The sequence below is a fragment of the Neophocaena asiaeorientalis genome, unplaced genomic scaffold (genome assembly GCF_003031525.2).
Source record: "Neophocaena asiaeorientalis asiaeorientalis breed wild unplaced genomic scaffold, Neophocaena_asiaeorientalis_V1.1 scaffold124, whole genome shotgun sequence".
NCBI lineage: Eukaryota > Metazoa > Chordata > Mammalia > Artiodactyla > Phocoenidae > Neophocaena > Neophocaena asiaeorientalis.
In genome coordinates, this window is record NW_020174135.1 from 13781463 (window position 1) to 13796502 (window position 15040).

The following is a 15040-nucleotide window of genomic DNA, read 5'->3' on the forward strand; positions in this document are numbered from 1 at the left end:
GTGTACAACATGATCATTCAGTATTTGTATACACTGTGAAGGGATCCCCACAATAAGTCTGTCTAGTTACCATCAGTCACCATACAAAGATACAATTTTATTTTATTTTTTTTGCTTGTGAGGAGAACTTTCAGGGTTTACTCTCTTGGCAACTTTTAAATAAGCAATACAATAGTATTGACTATAATTTCCATGCTTACATACATCCCCGTGACTTATTTATTTTATAACTTGAAGGTTGTACCTCTTGACCTATGTATTTCTCCTACCCCCATCCCCTTCCCTTCTGGCAACCACCAATCTGTTCTCTGTATCTATGAGTTTTGTTTTGTTTGTTCTTTTTTTTTTTTTTAGATTGTATGTATAAGTGAAATCACATGGTATTTGTCTTCCTCTGTTTGATTTATTTCACTTAGTGTAATACCCTCAAGGTCCATCCATATTTTCACAGATGGCAAGATTTCCTTTTTAATGGCTAATATTCTATGTTTTATATATGCCGCATCTTCATTATCTGTTCATCTACTGAGAGGTGCTTGGGTTGCTTCCATATGTTGGCTATTGTAAATAATGCTGTGATGAACACAGGTGTGCATATATCTTTTTAAATTAATGTTTGTGTTTTTTTCAGATAAATACCCAGATGTGGAATTGCTAGACCATATGGTAGTTCTATTTTTCAATTTTTTGAGGAACCTCCATACTGTTTTTCGTAGTGCCTACACCAGTTTACATTCCCACCAACAGTGCACAAGTGTTTTTCTTGCCAACACTTGTTATTTCTTGTCTTTTTTGAGAATTGCCATTCTAACAAGTGTGAGGTGATATCTCATTGTGATTTTGATTTGCATTTCCCTGATAATTAGTGATGTTGAGCATCTTTTCATGTGCCTGTTGGCCATCTGTATGTTTTCTTTGGAAAAATGTCTATTCAGATGCTCTGTCCATTTTTTAATTGGATTGTTTGTTTTTGCTATTGAGTTGTATGAATTCTTTGTGTATTTTGGACATTAATCCCTTATCATAAATATGATTTGAAAATATTTTCTCCCATTCAGTAAGTTGCCTTTACATTTTGTTGATGGTTTCTTTTGCTATGCAGAAACTTCTAGTTTGTGGTAGTCCCATATGTTTATTTTTGTTTTTGTTGCCTTTGCTTTTGGTATCAAATTCAAAAAATCATTGCCAAGACCTATGTCAAGGAGCTAACTGCCTATGTTTTCTTCCAGGAGTGTTATGGTTTCAGGTCTTATATTCATGTATTTAATCCATTTTGAGTTAATTTTTATGTATGGTGTAAGATAGTGGTCTAGTTTCATTTCTTTTGCATGTGGCTGTCCTCATCCACTAATTTTTTAAATTTCACATATTGTACTACTGGGTCTCCATTTTTTGTGGTTTTTATTTCTCTGATGAAATTCTCTATTTTTTTGCTCTATATTTTCCTCTGAATCCTTGAACATATTTATAACAAAATAGCTCCTGTATATTCTGACCTCCCTGTATATTTCAGTTGGTTCCTGATGGCTGATATCTCATTTCAGCATGAATCATAATTTTCTCTGTTTTGCTTATCTAGGAACTTTTGTTTTTAAACAGAAAATTGTGTATGAAACATTCTAGAGACTAAATTGTTATCTTCCCCTGGAGAATGTTTGTAATTGTTTTATCTGGAATTAATCTGCTTGGACTCAAACTCTAAAAGCTAGCTCCTTACAGATGGCGGCAGCTAAAAGCTGTAACAATCTGTCACTTTCTGTAAGACACTAAGGGGTCTCAGCTCTTCATAGATCAGGGGTCAACCAAGGCTTTGGGCAGATTTTAAATGCAGAATTTTGGACTTCCCCATACTGTGGCTCTCTCTTTTCCAGGTTTCCTTTAATAGATTCTAGGTACTATGACAGTCCTAAAACCAGGCCAGTAAGACCCATGCTTTCTGCCTAAGGTCCAGACATCCCACACTGTGCAGAATGAGGACTTCCCTCACATGAAAAGTTGAATAAATGCAAAGTTACCAAGTTAATTTTTCTGTTTTAAAGGTAACTCTCTTCCAGTTTCTTGCTGTTTCTGGACTTGTTTTCTCTCATTTTTTCCAGTGTTTATGATTTTATCTGCAGGAGTTTTCATCCAATATCAGCTACTCTGCCATCACCAGAAGTAAAATTCCATTAACTTTTTCTTTTTCTTTTTCTTTTTTTTTTTTTTTTTTTCGGTACACGGGCCTCTCACTGTCATGGCCCCTCCCGTTGCGGAGCACAGGCTCCGGATGCGCAGGCTCAGCGGCCATGGCTCGTGGACCCAGCCGCTCAGTGGCATGTGGGATTTTCCCGGAGTGGGGCACGAACCCGTGTGCCCTGCATCAGCAGGCGGACTCTCAACCACTGCGCCACCAGGGGAGCCCTCCATTAACTTTTAATGATGTACCATTTGTTGTTATTTTTATTTCTTTGTTGTTAAGAAAATTTTCGTGGTTTTATTGTATCATGAGGCAATGAAACACCTGAACAAATCAGTATCTGGGCCGTGAGGCAGCTGCTTTCTCCTTCACTTCTTTGGGTTACTAGAGCAACTTGTCAGTAGATTAAAAAAAAAAAAAAAGACAACCTTTTGCATTACTTAAGTCTTTCCAAGGCGTGGGCTGGTACAACACAGACTTCTCCTGTCAGATGCAACCAGTCTAGGCGTTCAAACATCATGTGCAATGCCTCAGTAGCAGCAGCACACCTGCCCGCTCCCAGCGTGGCCCTGCTCATTTGTGCATGATATTTGGAGCATCTGGAGGAGTGTGAATAGTATCAGGAAGAGGAGGGAGGAGGTCAGCCGAAGTTGTGCAGGGCAAGCCTGAACGTGTCATTGGTGCAAACCCAAGCATCACTGATGTTCTTTAATGGGAACATCTGGTGGAACCCCATGACAGGGTCTTCATTGGCCTTGAGCTGGTCCACAACCATGCTGATGATGCAGCTATCTGGCCTGGGCTGATGGTCCTGTGCTGTGATGCTGTCCTGGATTTTCTGGAACGGAAGGCTAGACAATTTCTCCACGGTGGCAGGTTTCTCCTGGAATTGCTGTCCTTCCCAAGTAAGACATGTCACTTCAATATAACTTGTCGCATCAATATGTGTGGTTGGGTTCTGTCGTTATCGAATAACTGGTAGTAATGTTGAATGAAGCTGGAGCCAGTCTGCTCCCAAACTGGCTTGTCTCCCATTCTGGGGCGCCACCCCGCCTCGTTGAGGCCCGAAGAGCTGGCACAATGGTGGCAGCAGTGGCGGCAACCCGGTGTGGTCTTCTCCCACCTTCCCTTGCCACCCCACTGCACTCTGTTGTTTTCATTTCTAAAAATAAGTCTTGTAGAAAATGTGGAAAATACAAAAAAAAAAGAATAATAAATTGTATCACTATTATCCAGAAATAACCATTATTAACATTTTGAAATACTAAAGTTTTCCCTCTGCAATTTTTTCACACCCATGCACTCACACACACAAAATTGGTGTATATATGCTACTTTGTATTCTGATTTCTTCATTTATCATATCACGAATATTTCCATTTGATTACATATATTTTGTAATGACATTTTAATTATTAAATAATATGCTCTCATGTGGCTGTACATTTATTTAACCATTATTGTTGACTACTTGGATTGATGCTAATTTTCACTCTGTTAAATAGGACTGGGAAACATACCTTATACATTAATCTTTTATAGCATGTTGTGTTATTTCATTAGGGTTGATTTCCAGAAATAAGGGTGCTACGTCAAAAGTATAAATATTTAAGAATTCTTTCTCTTCCTTGATTTTTTTAAAAAAATCAATTTATACCTAAATTGGTTGCACACGAGAGTTTTGACTCACAACTTCTATACATGCAGGCATTATTATAAAATATTTCCAATTTGACAAGGGAAAAGTGATAACTCACTGTAGGTTTAGCTTGCGTTACTACTGAGATTGAACATTAAGTATGTTTATTGGCCATGTGTAATTATTTTCTGAACTATCTATTTATGTATTTTACCAATTTTTCTATTTGGATGATGTTCTTATCTTATTGATTTGTAAGAGCTCTTTATGTCTTATTTACTAAGATCTACTACATGTCAGACACTGGGTGATTGAAATTTTGTGGTGAACAAATCATATATAGTTTCTGCCTCTTGAATCTTTTACACCAAGTGTTATATGAATTTTTGCCTATATCCATTAACTTTGGTCAAAAATATTTTTTATCAGAGCAATTCTTGAATTTGGTAACAAATCAAGAAATATAGAAATACTAGTTCTACTTCCCTTCTCATTCCCAGACCCATTCTTCAGAAGCAGCCTCTTCTGGTGCTTGATGCTATGGTTCAAGAAAACATGCTTGGGGCTTCCCTGGTGGCGCAGCGGTTGAGAATCTGCCTGCTAATGCGGGGGACACGGGTTCGAGCCCTGGTCTGGGGGGATCCCACATGCCGCGGAGCGGCTGGGCCCGTGAGCCACAACTACTGAGCCTGCACGTCTGGAGCCTGTGCTCTGCAACAAGAGAGGCCACTATAGTGAGAGGCCCGTGCACCACGATGAAGAGTGGTCCCCGCTTGCCGCAACTAGAGAGAGCCCTCGCACAGAAACGAAGACCCAACACAGCCAAAAATAAATAAATAAACAAATGTGGGGTTTAAAGATAAAAGAATATTAAAAAAAAGAAAACATGCTTGGTTTTCTCTTTCCTTCATTTAGAAATACTAGACAATATCTAATAACCTCTAATATGACAGGTGAAGATGTAAATCATTTGTAACTTTGTCTTTTTTCCCTCCTCTTAGAGTTTCAGATTTATACCATTTTTAGTTTTCTATTATTTTTGTGACTTAAAATAAGAACTTAAATCTGTATTTTTTGTTGTATCAAGTTTTAGAAGTATCATCTTATGCAATATGAAAATATTACCTTTTCTCCCTTTCTTCCCCATTCATGTTACATCTCAACATGAAATTAATTCTATTTTTTCTACACTCAAATGTTTAAAATTTTACCACATTTAATTTGCGTCCTATTTTATATTATTTTTTAATTTTTTCACTCATATCTTTGTGAGCATCCTGATTCTTAATTACAACTGCATAGTATTCTTTCGAACAGTTATTTTATAATAAGTGCCCTATATATAAACATTTACATTACTTCCAATCTTTTGCTATTGTAAGGTTATAATATATGAAATCATTAGTTTTGGATAAAAATAATGGAATATTGGCATTTTCACAAATATAAATCCAATACAAGAAGTGCTGTCTTTAGAAGATATTTCCAGAAATGTAATTTTGATAACATTGCCAATTTTTCTTTTAAGGCTTGTACCATTTTGTATGAAGTTTTCTGTTTCTCCCAGCTTTGATAACACTTTTTGCTCTAATTTTAGAATTTTGCCAAATTAAAAGGTGAAAAATGGCATCCAATTTTAGTTATAATTTGCATTTCTGTTACTATATATATGAATGAAGTTGAGCATCCTTTCATATTTTAAGGGCCCTTTTATTTTTTTGTTTGCTGAACCATATTCACATCTTTTGAACTCTTTTTCTTTCTTTTTTTGAAATATATTTGACATATAACATTGTGTTAATTTAAGGTGTATCACCTGTTGATCTATACATTTATATATTGTGATAAGATTGACATTGTAGAGATAGTTAGCACTTCTATCACATCATGTAATTATTTTTTGTAGTTGGAATAAGTAAGACCTATCTGGGCCTTACTTATCTGGAATAAGTAAGACCTAGTCTCTTAGCAAGTTTGAATATTATGATACGATATTGCTGTCTATATTCACTATACTTTGCATTAGATCTCTAGGACTTAATTACTACTAGTGGTAAGTTTGTACCCTTAAACAACATCTCTCTTGTTCCCGTACCTCCACACCCCCTGATACTCACCATTTTACTGTTTTTGCAAGTTTGGCTTTTCAGATTCTACATATAAGTGATAGCATACAGTATTTATGTTTCTCTGTCTGGCTTATGTCACTTAGCATAATGTCCTAAAGGTCCATCATGCTGTCATAAATTGAAAGATTTCCTTCTTTCTCATGGCTGAATAATATTCAATTGTATATGTACACCATATATATCTATTCATTCATCTGTTGATGGACACTTAGGTTGTTTTCATATCTTCGCTATTGTCAATAATGCTGCAATAAACATGGGAGTGCATATGTCTCTATACCCAGATTGCTGAATTATATGACAAATCTGTTTTTGATTTTTTGAGGAACCTGCATACTGTTTTCCGGGCATTGCTGCTCCAGTGTTATCTTGTATCCAGTCAGCTGGTGAGACATTTGATGCCAGATTGCCTCATTTTCCTTTGAAGGCAATTGGTTTATTCTATAAAGAAGCTTTTGGGACCTTCTTTTTATTTGTACCATTTTGCCATTTCATGTACTAGGCCAGGGTTTTTTGTGTTTGTTTGATGACTCCTGTTTCTGTGTGTCTTCACTCTGAAGATGTATCCTCCTCCAGCTCTGGGAATTTCTTTTCTACTATAATTTTGACGTTCACCCCTTTCCATTTTCTTTCTTTCTTTTTTTTTTTTTTTTTGCGGTACGCGGGCCTCTCACTGCTGTGGCCTCTCCCACTGTGGAGCACAGGCTCCGGACGCGCAGGCTCAGCGGCCATGGCTCACGGGCCCAGCTGCTCTGCGGCATGTGGGATCTTCCCGGACTGGGGCACGAACCCGTGTCCCCTGCATTGGCAGGCGGACCCCCAACCACTGTGCCACCAGGGAAGCCCACCCCTTTCTATTTTCTTGCCCTCTCTTTCCAGAGTTCCTTCTGTCAGGACAATGTACAGCCCTGATGGGCCTTCTTTTCCTCATTTCCTCTCTCATATTTTCTGACTCTTTATCCTTTTGTGCTCTGTATTCCAGGAGGTATCCTCAACCTTATTTTCCAGTCACTCTTCAATTTTACCATAGTATGTTTAATCTCTGAGAACTTTTTTTATCTTCTCTGATTGTTCTTTGTTCAGAGCTTTATAGTTTTCTTTTATAAATACAGTACTTTCTCTGATCACTCTGAACACATTCAGCGTTCTCAAAGTCCTTTTCTATTTCCTCAACCTCCCATAAGACCATTAAAAAAATTTTTTTTTCTTTCTCTTATAACCTGCTTGTTTTCTTCACATACCTGGCATTCCCTGTTTCTCCATTCACATTTAAGAAGGCTGTAGGTTCCATATGCTGCCAGGAAGGTAAGATGCTTTTCTAGATATTTTCTCTAAGGAGCTCTGTGTAGGGCTGCTTTGGTAGGTAGAGCTACATGATCCAGGGGACAGGCCATAGACGGCATTCCCCAAGCCAAGGTCAACATCAATAGCATTTTATTCAGTGGAAGAGGGAAGGGGGAAAGGATGCTTGCCATGAGAATCTGACTTTTGCCCAACACTGATTTTACTTCCTTTAGAGAATAGCCTTTGAGCATTTTCCTGGGGGAATAATGCTGGCTGTTTGTCCTTTGCATTTGACTTTATGGGATGGGGAGTAAGATAAGAGTCCTGACCACTCTAATTGCTGTGTATGTAATTCATTAATTACTTCATTGTAAATATAACTATGTTCATGCTCAATTATCCTGTGTCGTAGGGGTGCTTGTAATCTGGCTATGTATTTTAATATAATTGCTTTGAACCCTCTGAGCTCCATGGCTTATTTATGACTGGGTTCTGTTCACTTTATTATTTATGTACTTGTTTATTTACTTATTTATTTTGGTTCATTTTATATTAATCCTCCCTCAGCCTTCTAAGTAGTTAGATATCTTTTACTTTACCTCTGTTGGTTATCTCTTTTTCCTCTTAGGGGAAGTGTACTCTCTTTTTTCCCAAAAAACCTAGCATCAATTCCCTCCTTTTTATTTTTATCTTAGATTTTTTTAAAACAATTCTGGCAGACTGCCTCTACTTAGAAGTTACCTTAATGACCCAATTTCAGCAGTCCTTACAATTTAAATACTTTGGGCTTCATGGAAGGCTTAATTAAGTAAAAGAAAATTATGATGAAAATATAACCCAAAGGACACCAGAAGAAATGAGGAAATGGGTTTTAGACTCATCTACAGATCATTCATCAACAAGTGATCCTTACTAGGATCCTCAAGATACAGAGACTCAAAATATCTTGAATGACAAAATAAAGAATGTCTACTAAATACTAATAGCAAGAAAGGAAAACTGCTGACTCTATTTTTGCTAAAAGTCCTGCTCTTCTTTATTTCACATACGCACAATGTGACATTTTTTGAAGCCTAACACCCTCTGACTGAGCCCCTTAGTTATTTTTCTCGTACTCTCCTTTTCTGGTTCCTTTGTCACATGTCCTTTGGTCACTGGATGTTCCAGTGCTAATTCTCTTTATTACCTTTCTTTATTTTAGTCCAATTCTGAAATTCCTCTCAGCATCTGCTTCCCTCCTCCAGTAAAAGTGCCCCATTGGAACTCTTGATGGCTGTTCCATTGTATTCCTGTCTTAAGAATCTTCCTCTCCTTCATCTGGGTACTGTCTGCTCACTCAGAGGTCAGAAACTCCATGACTGAGCAAGAGTGTAAAGATCCAGATTCAAGGCACAATATCTGTTAATTCTCAACAATTAGTTCTAACCATTAGCTGATGGAACAAAATGAACAACAGCATTAGGACTCTGAATAGGATCATGTACTTGGCCCATGCAAAAGGATGTAATTTGGTGTACAAAATGTCGAGCACAAAAGTGGATGTAGAACAGAAGACACTGAACAAGTTGTGCGATTTAATTAGCAATATAAATAGACAGAGGAGTGGCAGCAGTACAGCATCACTTATATGTGGCGATGAGAATTTCAGGCTACGCTGTCTGTGGCTGCCTCGCCAAGAACTATTTGTTAACATGGCTTGTACTGGTGTCGGACAACCAAAGGGCTCCTCTCAGCTGTCAATTTCTCTAATGAAGGAAGAGAAGAAGAACACGCTCTAGATTTCTGTACTGACTTTTCACGAACTACTGCAACCCTCCAGGTGCCAACCTATAAATACTTTTGAAAACAGGATTGAGAGTCTCTTTCATATTTGTTCTTTTAATCTATTCATACCAATATCATCCGAATAAATAAAGCAGAACTTCAGTAACAAAGCATGCTTTTGACTGTAACAGTCTAAAATTCAACTTTATTATGTACCTTTATATAGTTTTGTATGGAAAGTTGGAGAGGGTTGCCATGACTGGTCAATATCTTGTCTCTCTGAAATGTTTGATTTATACAGATACTTTCCATAACAATTATATGATTTTTAAAAATTAAACTGCCTTTCTTTGCCAAATGATAGCCACCTTTTTTAGCCCATCTTATAATTTGTCTCTAAAATGCCTGTCTTCATAATATGCCGATCGTTAGAGTAACGCATATTTGATGAAAACAGGTAACAAATAGCATTTCAAAGTCTGTTTCTAGGCACTGATTGATGTACGTATTGTTTTGTCTGCTGTGTTTAATGGCCACATCTTACTTTTTCTAGTTTTTAGCAGCACCCGCTGAGGAGTAAATGAGAGCTGACCTGTTTTGAAATGCTCTTCTAGAAATAAAATTCTCATCCTGTTGTGTCTGGGGAGGGAATTTGGCACACGTATTGTCATTCATTTGCAAATGCAGAGTCACCACTTGACAGCCTATTCACTCTGAGGAGGACACAGTATCAAATAAGATCAAGGGTACTTTTTAACAGACTCACAAACATCCTCTTTATGTACATACATAAAAGGAGGTGATAAGAATAGAATTTCTCTCACTGGGAAAAGTCCCCTAAGTAAAAATACCCAGTTCTTTGAGATTATTGATCATAAAGGAGAAGTGCTCTAGCAAAAGAGCCACTAAGCGACTTGGGTTGGATTGATACGTAACACGTATAGGGCTTGGTACCATTGAGAAACTCTCTTGTGCACCCTTTTGGGAAAAGCCAGTCCAGACAAATCCTTAATGAGAACTTTACCCACTCTTACATCACTTTCAGAGAGCCACTTGGCTGTTTGCCCAGGGATATTAAACCCCTGGGAAAGGATAAAGCTTTGCTTGGGTCTCAGTCTGCCCGTGCTGTTGCAGCACATGGAACCCTACGTGAAGCCCCGGCAGCATGACCCTGCTCATGCTTGGGCTCAGACGCCACCGGGTCCCAGCAGCAGGTCAGTGTGACCACCAGTAGGATTATATGTCAGCAAAGTGGAAAACATATCAGTCCTATCAACTGTCTGACCCAATTTTCAACTTTTTCTTTCTAGCACCAACTATTCACTTTTTCCGTATAGGAATAGTCTGTGAGTTCAAGCGTTGTACAGTTGGTGGGTTCACTTGTTTCTTCCTTTCCTGCTGATTTCCTTTTTCCTTTTTTTTTTTTGGAAATTTGGTATATGTCAAATAGGGGAGCATCAAGATTTATGTTCAGGAAAGAAGAATAAAAAGGATAGAAGAGAGAGAAAGAGAGTCAAAGCTTGTGGAAATAGATAACAAGAACGATATATAAATTAATGAGAGAAATGGTCACCTATATACTGGATTTAAATAGATCATCTCAACATTGCTTCAAATTCTAAAGTATCTAAAAGCTGCCAAAAATTTTCTACTGTAGTTGGCTGCCAACAATGAGATAGGCAGGTAAACTTTTTTATTTTATTTTTTCTTTTTGGAAACATGTCCAGTTTCTTAATTCTTATTTAATCCCTGTATTAGATAAAGAATGTATTATACTTTGGTGAGCAAGATGTTGGATATTATTATTCTGGAATCCCAACACGAAATTGTTTCAAAGCATGAGTTAATAATGTCCTTTGGTCACTCTTTAGCCATGTACTATTCTCTTTTTTAGCTACTTTTGCTTCTTTGGCCTACAAGCCACTAGAGATATTATAGATTCCAAGGACACTTTTCTTTTCAGCCATCCTAATGTAATGGTTTGAAACAGTCAAATTCACTCTTCGTTTGTTGGTTTTCATTTATTTGCTAACCTTTCTCAACCACAGTCAATTTCCATTATTCAACTAATCCCTCAACCAATCAGATAAAAAATTATATGTTTACTATTAATACATGTCCAATACTAGGTGATGTAATGAATTTCAGAAAAGTCTAACATTGTTCTGGTTTTTAATGGGCACATTACCATATTTGACTCTAACCTGGCCACAGAGTCGATTCTCTGCAAATCCTGAGTGTTATACTGGAAATTCACAACCATAAGACCTATTCACATTCCTAAAGTGTGCACTATGAGGATTAAGAAATATGTCCATTAGCATATAATTTACATTTACTGGTCGTCAATGTGTACTTATAAATGACAGTAAAGATGCAGATGGGGCATTTGTTAAAATGGATAATTGTTTTAGCTTAAATAATGTGAAGTTTAAGAAATTGTTAATTCAGTTACCCCAGAAGAGAAGATAGAGATTTTGGAAAAGTTGGACATCTTTTTTTGTTGTTATAAATTTAAAAAAAAAAATGTTTTTAATACCTTAAAGCCCGAATCACTGAGGTTTAGGTTTAACGTTAGTTATCTCCAGGGCATTGGATGCACCATTTTGACTGAAATGAATTTGGTGAAACAACCTAATTCAGTGTGCTAAATAATTCTTTCAATTGTATAAGATTCCTTATAATTTATTACTCCTCTATTATTGTTAAGTTAGAACTACCACATAGAAAACAATAATTATACCTGCTTACATGTATAACATATATATATACATATGTCTATACATACATATATATAACATATATACATACATATATAAAATATAATTTTATATGACAGATCTCATGGGGTCGTCCATAGAAGTTGTCCCATAGAATTACACAATAAAATTAAAGCACAAAATAAATAGTTTGTCATGCTGTCAATCTCAAACACTAATTTGAGCAGATGCTTCCTTTCTATCCTAAGAAGGCTATTTTTTTTTAATTGTTACACTTTAAGCTTTATTGTTATTTCCACTGAGATCTTGAGAGAAGTATTGCTTTTCATTACCTTTCATCTTTAGATCTTGGCACTTGACCTACCTTGAGTGAATTATGAAATTTGAATATGAAATGTGAACATTTAGGTATATACACTTATATGAAAATTGTCATCTTTCTGGTCAGAAAGTACATCTCTCAGGACTGTGATACTACATACAATTATTAAACAAGCTGGGGTAAGCCATGTAGAGGAAGAACTGAATACCATCCAACTTGTAATCATCGTCTGGGATAGTACTGTCTTAAGTCGTAGAAAAATTACTGGCAATGTTTTCTAGAGCCATTAGGAGCTTGTTGCACCCTGGAGTGCTGTGAGCCATAAAAGCAGAGTGGAGATAAACATACCCTGGGGTGTCATAAGCTGTGAAGCACAGATGCGTTCACCCATATTATGATAACCATTGCTTAGAGAAATCCTGTTTTTAGTAAGAGAAGACAAAGAAGGAAAAATGCATTTTCCTATTCAATAAAGGTCTAGTAATTTAATCTCTCATTTTTAAAGTATGTGGGGCAACTGGACTGGGAGTTTTTACGTAGATATATCTTTCCCTTTAGAAGCTCCTTTCAAAATTGCAAACGTTCCTCTTAGAGTGAAGTTTTAAGACCCGACTGTACATTACATTCAATGCCTGATTAAAGGAAACCAAACTTCAGCATTAGGGCTTTAAATAGTTATCTGGTTGATAACTATAACCAGACTTCAGTTACTTTCCACTTATAAAAGAAAAATAACAGAGTTCCAGTATATTTTTCTCAATATGGACTTGTTGCAGCCTAAGATTTTAAAAACAAAAATGAAACACAGAGATCCTGTGGGCATTTGCCTTTCAATGTAGTGTGTTGTTCATATGAATAGTATGAATCTATTTGATTCTTGTTATTTTAAGTAAACAGACCTGCTACTATTACAAGCAAAAAATAAGGTGGGTCAAAATAAGGGAGGCTTGGATGATAGTGGTTCTTAATTCTTACAGTATGTTGTTCATATGAATAGTATGAATCTATTTGTTCTTGTTATTTTAAGTAAACAGACCTGCTACTATTACAAGCAAAAAATAATGTGGGTCAAAATAAGGGAGGCTTGGATGATAGTGGTTCTTAATTCTTATCAGTTCTTGAATGTTCTGGCGTTGGAGTAGGTTTCTTCAGATAGCACCTGTTGGGATTTTTTTCCCCTTCCTTTCTCCTCTTTTCCCTTTGTGTTCTACTTCCTGAGCAATGTGATATTTGTACAGATGGCAGTAACCTTAGCAGATCTGGCCTTGGATTTTTGTTGAGGGAAATAGATGTTACTAGATTCAACTTAAAAGGATGTATGGAAGACCTGGGAAGAAGGGGAGAGCAATGTAATAACTACAGTGTAAGGGGGGGAGAAGGTCTCTAAATACCTAGAAAGTCCATATTTTTCTCCCTAATGTACTTAGGCACAAGTATGTCATCTGAGACTAATATAGCAATGTTCAATGGCCAAGAAATTCTAGAGCAGGATGTTTAAACCATGACCCATGAATCCCCCTGAAACTATATTAAACTTTGTTGTTTTTTCTATCATGTTGCTGTTTACTCATTATTCTAGAATTTGTTCTGTGGGTTTGTTGTAAAGAGTCTGTGACCCCAAAGTGGTTAAGAACAAGAACAACTCTAGGACAGGAGGTTTGTGTTGTTTTCTAGGAAAGCACTGTGGAAATTGAAGATAAGCATTCAGGGTAGATCAGAGAAGAGAATTTGATTGATATTTGAATGATTCATTCTATGGATCAAGGGTGTGTTGCAGTCCTGACCCTCATTTGGCCAAATTCAGAGTAGCCAAAGTACAGACAGGTATGTGATTATGTTGTGGAAGAACATTTTCAGTTTCTTTTGGATATTTAAAATGAAAACAAAGGTGATATTCACATAGCTCTCCCAAAAACACTTCTAAAAGTTGTTGGCATTGTCAGTGTGCTGCTACTTTAATCAGAGAAAAAGTGAGCAAATTTCATGAGGTAGTCATGGTGAAAACATCAAGTTTTATGGTTTGTCACAGATTAATAAGCAAATAATATTAAGGCTGTGCAAACTCTTTTTCAATAACTTGAGCGATTATCAAAGATTACACGGGACGTGTTTAGCAAAAGAACAAAAACTAATAAATAGGAACATCAATCTGTGAGCTGTGCCTCATTAATTCTTTACACACCAGTAAAACTGAAGTAAAGCAAAAAATATTCATTGTATAATAACCAGGGTTGTGGGTACAGAAGTGGGTAAAATACTATTTTTCATTAATAATTTAGGAGAATAAATGAAATTGCTATTTCAGTAAAGTGAATTGGCCTTGTCTGGACTTGGCACTTAAGATACTGTCGTGCTGTGAACAATTCACCTTACCCACAGAGAGTTCTGGCTGTTGAGAGGTGACCTCTAGGTTCCTGGAATGTCCTGCATGGTAGGAGTATCTTTGTTTGCCTGGAGGCTTTGGTCACTGGACAGACAAACAATGATTTATGATGGGGGCTTTGGGCCACACCATATCAGTTCCTTTGGAGTTCAAGTATTTAGTCAGGAGCCTAAAGGTATTAGCCTGAACTCTGGGAAGGCTGGAGACCAGTGGTCATCCAGTCAGGCAGTGTGTGATCAAGACCCTCTGGATACCGAAGGCTGGGATGTGCTTCCTTGGTTGGCAGTATCCAAGTGTGTTGTCACACATCATAGCCGGGAGGAAGTAATGTTGTCCATGACCCCACAGGAAGAGGACAACCGGAAGTTCTGTATTTGTACCCCTCCAGGACTCTGCCTTGGCTGATTTTAACTAGTATCTTTTCCCTGTAATAAACTGTAACTAAGAGTATTACAGATTTCAGTGACTTTTGTGAGTTATTCCAGTGAATTACTAAACTTGAAGATGGTTTTTAGCAATCTCCAAACTTGGAATTAGTGTCAGAGTGAAGGCAGTCTTGTGGGGAGTATTTCCTTTGACCTTGCAGTTTGGCTAACTCTGGGTAACTGCCTAAAACCACATAT

General features: G+C 37.0%; 1 pseudogene; it reads right to left on the reverse strand.

Annotated features, from left to right (window-relative positions):
* Positions 1-2816: 2816 nt before the first annotated feature.
* Positions 2817-3211, reverse strand: LOC112406107 (nuclear transport factor 2 pseudogene; annotated as a pseudogene).
* Between the last annotated feature and the right edge of the window lie 11829 nt (positions 3212-15040).